Source organism: Lathyrus oleraceus, chromosome 3, assembly GCF_024323335.1.
Source record: "Lathyrus oleraceus cultivar Zhongwan6 chromosome 3, CAAS_Psat_ZW6_1.0, whole genome shotgun sequence".
Classification (NCBI taxonomy): Eukaryota; Viridiplantae; Streptophyta; class Magnoliopsida; order Fabales; family Fabaceae; genus Lathyrus; species Lathyrus oleraceus.
In genome coordinates, this window is record NC_066581.1 from 322,247,236 (window position 1) to 322,256,745 (window position 9,510).

Consider the following 9,510-nt stretch of genomic DNA (forward strand, 5'->3'; position numbering starts at 1 on the left):
ACCAGAGACGGTGACTGATCCTCCAGCTGGAGAGGCTAATGGACCCAATGGACCGGGGCCTATCCCAATCCTACATGTCACCTCCGGTCAACAGCCCGTTCATGATGATCAGGACGATCAGTTCCCCCTGCTGCAGGAAGACTTTGGTATGGGTCATGGTGTGGACCCCATGTTTAGAAGATTGGAAGAGAGGTTGAAGGCAGTGGAAGGACAGAATCCTCTGGGAGTAGATGTTGCTGACTTGGGGATGGTCCCAGGTGTGAGAGTGCCACCGAAATTCAAGGTCCCGATATTTGACAAATACAATGGCAACTCTTGCCCGAAGACCCATGTGCAAGCCTATTTCCGTAAAATGGTTGCATACTCCGATGACGAAAAGTTGCTTATGTACTTTTTCCAGGACAGCCTAGCTGGGGCATCCCTGGAATGGTATATGAGGCTGGACAGAGCCCACATCCGTTGTTGGAGGGATTTGGCTGAGGCTTTCGTGAAGCAGTATCAGTATAATGCAGACATGGCTCCGGACAGAACTCAACTTCAAAATCTGTCTCTTAAAAGCAATGAGTGCTTCAGAGAATACGCTCAACGCTGGAGAGAAACAGCTTCCCGTGTTCAACCTCCTATGTTGGAGAAGGAAATGGCTAACATGTTCCTGAACACTCTGCCAGGACCTTATTTGGAGCGCCTGGTGGGTTACAATGCCTCCAATTTTGCTGATGTAGTCTCTACCGGAGAGAGGGTGGAGAATTACCTGAAGACATACAAGACCCATAGTGGAGATGGATCCTCATCAGGGGTGAAGAAGCCGTTCATTCAGGGACAGAAGAGGAGAGAAGGGGATGCAAGTGCCATATCTTCTTATCAGAACAGGGATAACCGGAGGAATAACTTTCAGAACTATCATCAGCAACCGTATGTTGCGGCTGTGACCATTCCAGCTGCAGCACCACTACAACAACAATAACCACAGCGTCAACTAGCTCAGTACCAACCACAACAACCGGGTAACAGACTCGCCTATCAACCGAGGCCAAGGACGATGGACCGGCGTTTCGAGACTCTTCCAATGTCGTACGCTCAGTTGCTTTCTAGTCTTCAACAACTACAACTTGTGTAGTTGCGCACTCTGGCTCCTCCCGTTGGTAGGCTTCCGGTGGGTTATGACGCCAACGCTAGGTGTAGCTTCCACTCTGGGGCACCTGGCCACAATATTGAGAATTGCAAAGCTTTTAAGCACGTAGTTCAGGACCTCATTGATTCGAAGGCCATTAACTTTGCACCAGCTCCTAATGTCGTCAACAATCTCATGCCCCAACATGGTGGAGCCAACGTTAACATGGTTGAAGGAGAAGTCAAATTAGTCTCTGCGGTCAACAATGAAGATGGGGATAGTGATTGCGACATCGATAACTGGGTGCGTCCGAGGATCCCGGGTGAAGTTCTCAACAATTGGTCTTCTGAGGAGATTGTCCAAGCCACTTGTATGGAGGAGTAATTTTCTTTGTTTATTCATGCATATCCAAGTCTTACGTTCCGTCAGGGCGTAATGACTCATTGTAGGGCTCATCTATGTGACACTTGCATTTTTTATCATAAATAAAGGACGTCTTTTTGCATTCAAATATTTTGTTCCCTGTCTTTCTATTTTTGCAGTTTTTCAAAAAAAAATGGCAATGTTTTGTTTAGTTTCCACTTTTTTTTTCACACTCATAAGCACATACCATCACTCATGCAGATGCACATCACCGGATCCTATTGATAACGGTTCTGCTATGGCTCGCTTCGACTTTGAAAACCCAATCTTTCAAGCTGAAGAAGAGGGTGATGAAGACTGTGAACCCCCTGAAGAACTTACCAGGTTATTAAAACAAGAGGAAAGGGTCAATCAACCGCATCAAGAGTTGGTTGAAGTGATTAATCTCGGCATCGAGGGCATCAAGAGAGAAATCAAGATAGGGGCTGCTTTGGAAGACAATGTGAAGAAGGGGTTGATTGAATTGCTGCAAGAGTATGTTGACATATTCGCTTGGTCTTATCAGGACATTTCAGGGCTTGACAGAGACATCGTGGTACATCGCTTGCCGCTCAAAGAAGGTTGTCCTCCGGTCAAGCAGAAGATCAGAAGAACAAGACCAGAGATGGCTGTCAAGATAAAGGAAGAAGTGCAAAAACAGTTGGATGCAGGGTTTCTAGCAGTCACAAATTATCCGCCATGGGTTGCAAATATCATTCCGGTACCTAAGAAGGATGGAAAGGTACGGATGTGTGTTGACTACCGGGATCTGAACAGGGCTAGTCCTAAAGATGATTTCCCCTTACCTCACATTGACGTTTTGGTGGATAACACGGCTCAGTTCTCGGTATTCTCCTTCATGGATGGCTTTTCTGGCTATAATCAAATTAAGATGGCACCAGAAGACATGGAGAAGACAACATTCATAACCCCATGGGGCACCTTCTGCTACAAGGTGATGCCGTTTGGTCTGAAAAATGCCGGAGCAACATATCAGCGAGCGATGGTGACTCTGTTCCATGATATGATTCAACATGAAATCGAGGTTTATGTTGATGATATGATTGCCAAATCTCAGACAGAAGAAGAACATTTGGTGAATTTGCAGAAACTGTTTGAACGTTTGAGGAAATTCAAGTTGAGGCTTAATCCGAACAAGTGTACTTTTGGGGTGAGATCTGGAAAACTGCTGGGTTTTGTTGTTAGCGGAAAAGGGATTGAGGTGGATCCGGCCAAAGTGAAAGCGATACAGGAAATGCCTGAGCCAAGAATAGAGAAACAAGTTCGTGGTTTCTTAGGGAGGTTGAACTACATTGCAAGGTTCATCTCTCACCTAACAGCCACGTGTGAGCCAATATTCAAATTGTTGAGAAAAGATCAGGCTATCAGGTGGAATGATGATTGTCAAAGGGCGTTCGAAAAGATAAAAGAGTATTTGCAGAATCCTCCTATCCTTGTGCCTCCGGTCCCGGGGAGACCGCTGATTATGTATTTGACAGTACTGGACAATTCCATGGGTTGTGTTCTCAGTCAACACGACGAGACAGGTAGGAAAGAGCATGCCATCTACTACCTGAGTAAGAAATTCACAGATTGCGAGTCGAGATACTCAATGCTTGAAAAAACATGTTGTGCACTTGCATGGGCTGCGAAGCGATTGAGGCAATACATGTTGTCTCACACAACCTTACTGATCTCCAAAATGGATCCAGTCAAGTATATAATTGAGAAGCCAGCTCTCACCGGAAGAGTTGCTCGTTGGCAAATGGTACTGACAGAGTACGACATCCAGTATACTTCCCAGAAAGCCATCAAGGGGAGTATTCTGTCGGACTATCTTGCTCAATAGCCGGTTGAAGATTATGTGCCGATGAAGTTTGATTTTCTAGATGAAGACATCATGTTCCTTAAGATGAAAGACTGTGAAGAGCCAGTTGTTGAAGAGGGACCTGATCCAGACGAAAAGTGGACTTTAATGTTTGATGGGGCCGTCAACGCCAGAGGAAGTGGAATTGGTGCTCTCATTATAACTCCGAAAGGTGCCCACATGCCTTTCACCGCTCGTCTGACTTTCGAGTGCACCAATAATGAAGCTGAGTATGAAGCATGTATCTTGGGTATTGAGCAAGCCATTGATTTGAGAATCAAGACTTTGGACATCTTCGGAGATTCATCTTTGGTAATCAATCAAGTGAATGGTGATTGGAACACTCTCCAGCCTACTTTGGTCCCCTACAGAGATTACACGAGAAGACTGTTGACTTTCTTCACGACAGTAAAGTTGTATCATATACCTCGTGACGAAAACCAGATGGCAGATGCTCTTGCTACTCTATCCTCCATGATCAACGTGATTCGGTGGAACCACGCTCCCAGGATCAATGTGATGCGCCTTGATAGGGCCGCGTATGTGTTTGCTGCTGAACCGGTAGTTGATGACAAGCCCTGGTATCACGACATCAAGTGCTTTCTGAAGAATCAAGAGTACCCTGCAGGGGCATCCAACAATGATAGAAAGACTTTGAGAAGATTGGCAGGCAATTTCTTCTTGAACAAAGACAATGTTCTGTATAAGAGGAACTTCGACATGGTTTTTCTCAGATGCGTGGACAGACACGAAGCAGACATGTTAATGCAGGAAGTTCATGAAGGCTCCTTCGGTACTCATGCCGGCAGACATGCAATGGCTAAGAAATTGTTGAGAGCAGGTTATTACTGGATGACCATGGAATCTGATTGTTTCAAATATGCTCGGAAGTGCCATAAATTCCAGATTTATGCTGATAAGGTGCATGTGCCGCCGAATCCTTTGAATGTGATGTCTTCGCCGTGGCTTTTCGCTATGTGGGGCATCGATATGATTGGAAAGATTGAGTCGACCGCTTCCAATGGGCATCGCTTCATCCTTGTTGCCATCGACTATTTCACCAAGTGGGTCGAAGCAGCATCGTTCGCGAATGTCACCAGACATGTGGTTGCCCGATTCATCAAGAAAGAAATCATTTGTCGCTATGGCATTCCCAAAAGAATCATTACTGATAATGGTTCTAATCTCAACAACAAAATGATGAAGGAGTTGTGCCAGAACTTCAACATTCAGCATCACAATTCTTCCCCTTACCGCCCTAAGATGAACGGTGCTGTTGAAGCGACAAATAAGAACATAAAGAAGATTATGCAGAAGATGGTCGTTACGTACAGAGATTGGCCTGAGATGCTACCCTTCGCCTTGCATGGGTACCGTACTTCAGTACGTACATCGACCGGGGCAACCCCTTACTCCCTTGTGTATGGTATGGAAGCAGTCCTACCTGTTGAAGTGGAGATTCCTTCTCTAAGAGTCCTGTTGGATGTCAAGTTAGACGAAGCTGATGGATTCGGACAAGGTTCAATGAGTTGAGTCTTATCAAAGAGAAGCGAATGGCAGCCATTTGTCATGGGCAGTTGTATCAAAGTCGGATGAAGAGAGCCTTTGATCAGAAAGTGCGTCCTCGATGCTTCCAGGTCGGAGATTTGGTGTTAAAAAGGATCCTTCCTCCTCAGACATATCACATGGGCAAGTGGACTCCTAACTATGATGGACCGTATATTGTCACCAAGGTTTTTGATGGTGGGGCCTTAATGCTTGCAACGATGGATGGCGAAAACTTCACTTCCCCGGTGAACTCAGAAGCAGTTAAAAAATACTTCGCATGAAATAGACCCGTTGGACAATAAAAAGAGTAGTCCAAGCAAAAATGGGCATCCCGGTGAACCAAGAAAATGAAAAAGGTTCGGGCAAAAATTAGGGATTAAAAGTGAAAAGATTGTACACCTGGTAAGTTGAAAACCTGAAAAGGCAACTTAGGCAAAAATCAGAGTTCGAGGCCAGATCGATAATCCCAATGCCAGATCCATGGTTTCTTTCCTTGACGCAGAACCTCGGTACCGTATCGGTGTTTGCTTCCCTTGCTGAGTCATCTCTCGCAGATCGTGGTTGCCAGAACCACTATCACTTTCCCCAACAACAGGTTTTCAGTGTTATTCTCTCCCCAGTCAGAATCTCGGTATTTCGTCATTGCTAGAACACCGTGTGGCGGGTCATTTCCCCACAGAATTCTTTGCGTTGTGCATCTCCAACAGCCTTGCCAGGGTCCAGAAGATGGTGATCATTTCCCCAGCGATCCCTTTGCCTCAGCTTGGCATTCTACCCAGCATTTCGCATCCCTGCATGTAGAATCATATTGCACTGCATCCTCCCAAATCACGTAGCATTTCCATTTTCATGGAGCATTACGCCATTGAAAAATTCAAACATACGCATGTAAGCATAAAACATTCTCGGTATCCCAAGTGATAAGCCAGAAGTTGTTTCCAGTACTCAGACTGAAGATTGTTCATGACTTACCTTTGTTATCCCTAGCAAGTGTCATTGGCCCATGCGCCGCCTCTATTATCGTTCCCTATTTTTGCCGATGCTGACAGGCATGAAGTTTCCGGTATTCAGACCGAAGTGGCGTTCAGGCCAGTTTTCCGATGTTCAGGTCGATGCAACTTGTGGCGTTCAGGCCAGTTTTCCGATGTTCAGATCCAAGAAGTTTCTGACGTTCAGGTCGATGCAACTTGTGGCGTTTAGGCCAGTTTTCCGATGTTCAGATCGAAGAAGTTTCCGACGTTCAGGTCGATGCAACTTGTGGCATTCAGGCCAGTTTTCCGATGTTCAGATCGAAGAAGTTTCCGACATTCAGGTCGATGCAACTTGTGGCGTTCAGGCCAATTTTCCGATGTTCAGATCGAAGAAGTTTTCGATGTTCAGGTCGATGCAACTTGTGGCGTTCAGGCCAATTTTCCGATGTTTAGATCGAAGAAGTTTCCGACGTTCAGGTCGATACAACTTATGGCGTTCAGGCCAGTTTTCCGATGTTCAGATCAAAGAAGTTTCCGACGTTCAGGTCGATGCAACTTGTGGCGTTCAGGCCAGTTTTCCGATGTTCAGATCGAAGAAGTTTCCGACGTTCAGGTCGACGCAACTTGTGGCATTCAGGCCAGCCTCTCGGTGTTCAGACCGATATTAATAATCTCATATCTCCCGATGTTCAGATCGAAGTCATTTCCAGTATTCAGACTGATGAGCGGCATTCAGGCCATGGTTATTTCTGTGTTACCATTTATTTTGGTATCCAGGTTAACATTCTTTTTCGGTATTCAGACTGACTCTCACCGTACCAGACAGATTCTTCTTTCAAGACCACCTCTTTGCCGATTCTGACAGGCATTGTTACTTCACTTCACTTCAATGCAAATTTTCGGGTTTTTATTGTATTCAATCCCTTGATACCTCGAAAGCACGAAAGTCGCTGCTATCTTCTTTCCAGGTCTCCAGTTGATTGAATAGGGGCAGTTGTAATACCCCAAAATTTACCCTTCATTTTTCCTAGAAGCATACGCTTTACACCTCATGCATGCATTCATTTTTAGGATATTTCATATTGCATTTCATCATGTCAATCGGAATCGGATCCAAGAAGCTTGAACATCATCCAGGACACTTTGTGGGATCTATTTAGATGACCAGTCAACACAAGGGAAAGACTTGAGTTACTTCCGACAGGGGTCTATTCGTCAGTCAAAATGTTAATCTTGAAGGAGTAAAGGTTTGTTCATGAGTTGTCATGCTCGCTAGGCGAAGCCCACGTGTTTTGAAAAAAAACGAAAAAAAACGAAGAAAAAAAAACGAAAAATGAAAAAAACGAAAAATGAAAAAATAAAATAAATAATTAAATAAATAAATAAAAGAAAAAAATCTTGGACTTGGACCTCTCTCATTTGAGCCCACAGGTCCACAAAAATCAGGTTATAAATTCAGAGTTTCAGTGAAACAAAAGGAGATTTTATTCCTATTACCCTGTCTGGGAAAAAGATAGTGAGAGAAGAACCCTGGGGAAAAAGATAGTGAGAGAAGAGCTAACAGAGTTCAGAGCAGCCTCCAAACCCTGAAGGGAACTCAACTGCACAGAATCACCTCTGCCTCACATAAACCCTAAAGATTGTTTTGTAAACCTCACGGGTGCAACTCAATTTCAATCAAGCTCTCCAATCAGGTTTGCCCTTATTCCCATTACCTTTGAGCTTTGAATTTGAATACTCTGAATGTATGAGGTATTATGGGTGAATTTGATACCCTTTTGATGCATGTGTTTGACAAGAGGTTTATGCCTCCTACCCTTGGTTGCTTTTTGTGAGCTTTTTGTGAATTGAAAGGGCATGATTCATGTGGTTACATTTTGATTTGGGGGCAACTCTTGGTTACCCTATCTTGTTTCACTAACCCTTTTGTTGAGTTTTTGTGAAGGCACATGACTTTTGCATGGATAACTTGCGTGGTTTCCCACTTTATTTGTGGGATAATCCCTGGAGGTTCATTCTGATTACCTGTACTGACCTACTTTCTTTGATGGTGTTTAGCTTGGAAGGATCTCAGGGTTTATCGTTCCTTTAATTGTTGTTACCTCGGATCTTCATCCGTGTGGTACTTTTACATTTTTCCTGCATTTTACTGCTTTCCTAGCTGGAAGACCTCGATAGGAGGCAATGTTTTTGTGTTTACTTTATGCAGGTTTGATCGCGACTTTATGAGTCGAATTGGGGTACAAACTGCAAGTGCACAGTTCTATCGCGTAGTTTTAAAAGATATCGATCCCACAGGGACTTATGAATCGATATACCGTTATCTAAGGTTACTTCGTAAAGCTAAGGCAGGTAATACTTTGATTGTTTGGGGAAAAGCTAAAACTAAAATAAGATCTAAAATAAATATCTAATAGGCAGATATCGGTATGTAGTTCGTCGTAATTAGGGAATCAATTCTTCGTTGGTTTCTTGGTTTTAAAATAAATCTTTTCAGTTGACACTATTGATTAAAAGTCTTATCTCAAACTCTCGCTCTGTTGAATAAACTATGATTTTATATTAACGTAGCTGTCACTTATAGTTAAGTCAAAAACCACTTTTTGAAAACAATAGAATCCGTAGAAACTCTCTTTAAGAAAACACTAATCGTTTAAACACCCTTATCTCAAACTCTCGCTCTGTTGACTTAGGTTATATAATTAAATTCAAATGGTTAACTCTCGTCCTCACATTCAATCTTTAAAAATACGTTTTGAAAAAGATTAGAATTTAATTAACTCTAAAAATTGCTCTCACCCTGATCTAGAATTAATGTCCAATTTACACTGTCCAGTCAAAAACTCAAACTCTCGCTCTATTGCTTTTAACTTCTTTATGTCTTTTACTTTCGTATAAAAACCTTGTTATTAAACCTGTAAATTGGGACCGTAAAAAGAGTGATTTTAATGATTTTAATTTTAAACTTAATTAAACCAATTTGGTTTTGATTCCTTCATTCCGCTTACTCTACATACCGATACCTAAGTAAATCAGCCAGACATGCTAAACAGACTTAAATAAATATCATGCATAAACAGATTCATCTCAGGCAAATAATATAAATAAACAGTAAAACAGGGCATATATAAATTCAAACAATAATTAAAGAACCTGAGAAATTAAATAGCAGTCTTGAACACTCCACCACAGGCCGGTTGGATTTGTTCTTGAATTCTTCAATCAAACAGAAAAATAAAAGCGAAGGAATAAAAAACTAGATTCTAACGTAAGGCTAGATCCGATAAAAGGTACACAATAGTTTCCGGTGTAGAAACTATTGTGCGAAAAAGAATTAACTAAGTGCTGAAAAAGGAAAATAGAAATTGCAAAGGAAACAATATAAAACTCGTAAAAGCAATGCTGTAAAAATGTGCTTGTACTGCTGGAAAAGAAAAATTGCGAAAAAGCGAAAACGGCGAAGAAATCTGGAAAAAGCGTGGAACCGAGAGCTTTCCAAAAAGCTACTATTTATACTGCTACTTGTGTAACTGCTTCCAAGGGTTTTCCGTGTACACGGTCTTTACGTTCCAAGGGTCAAGCGTGGAAGTAGCTTCAACGTGATCTGTTGC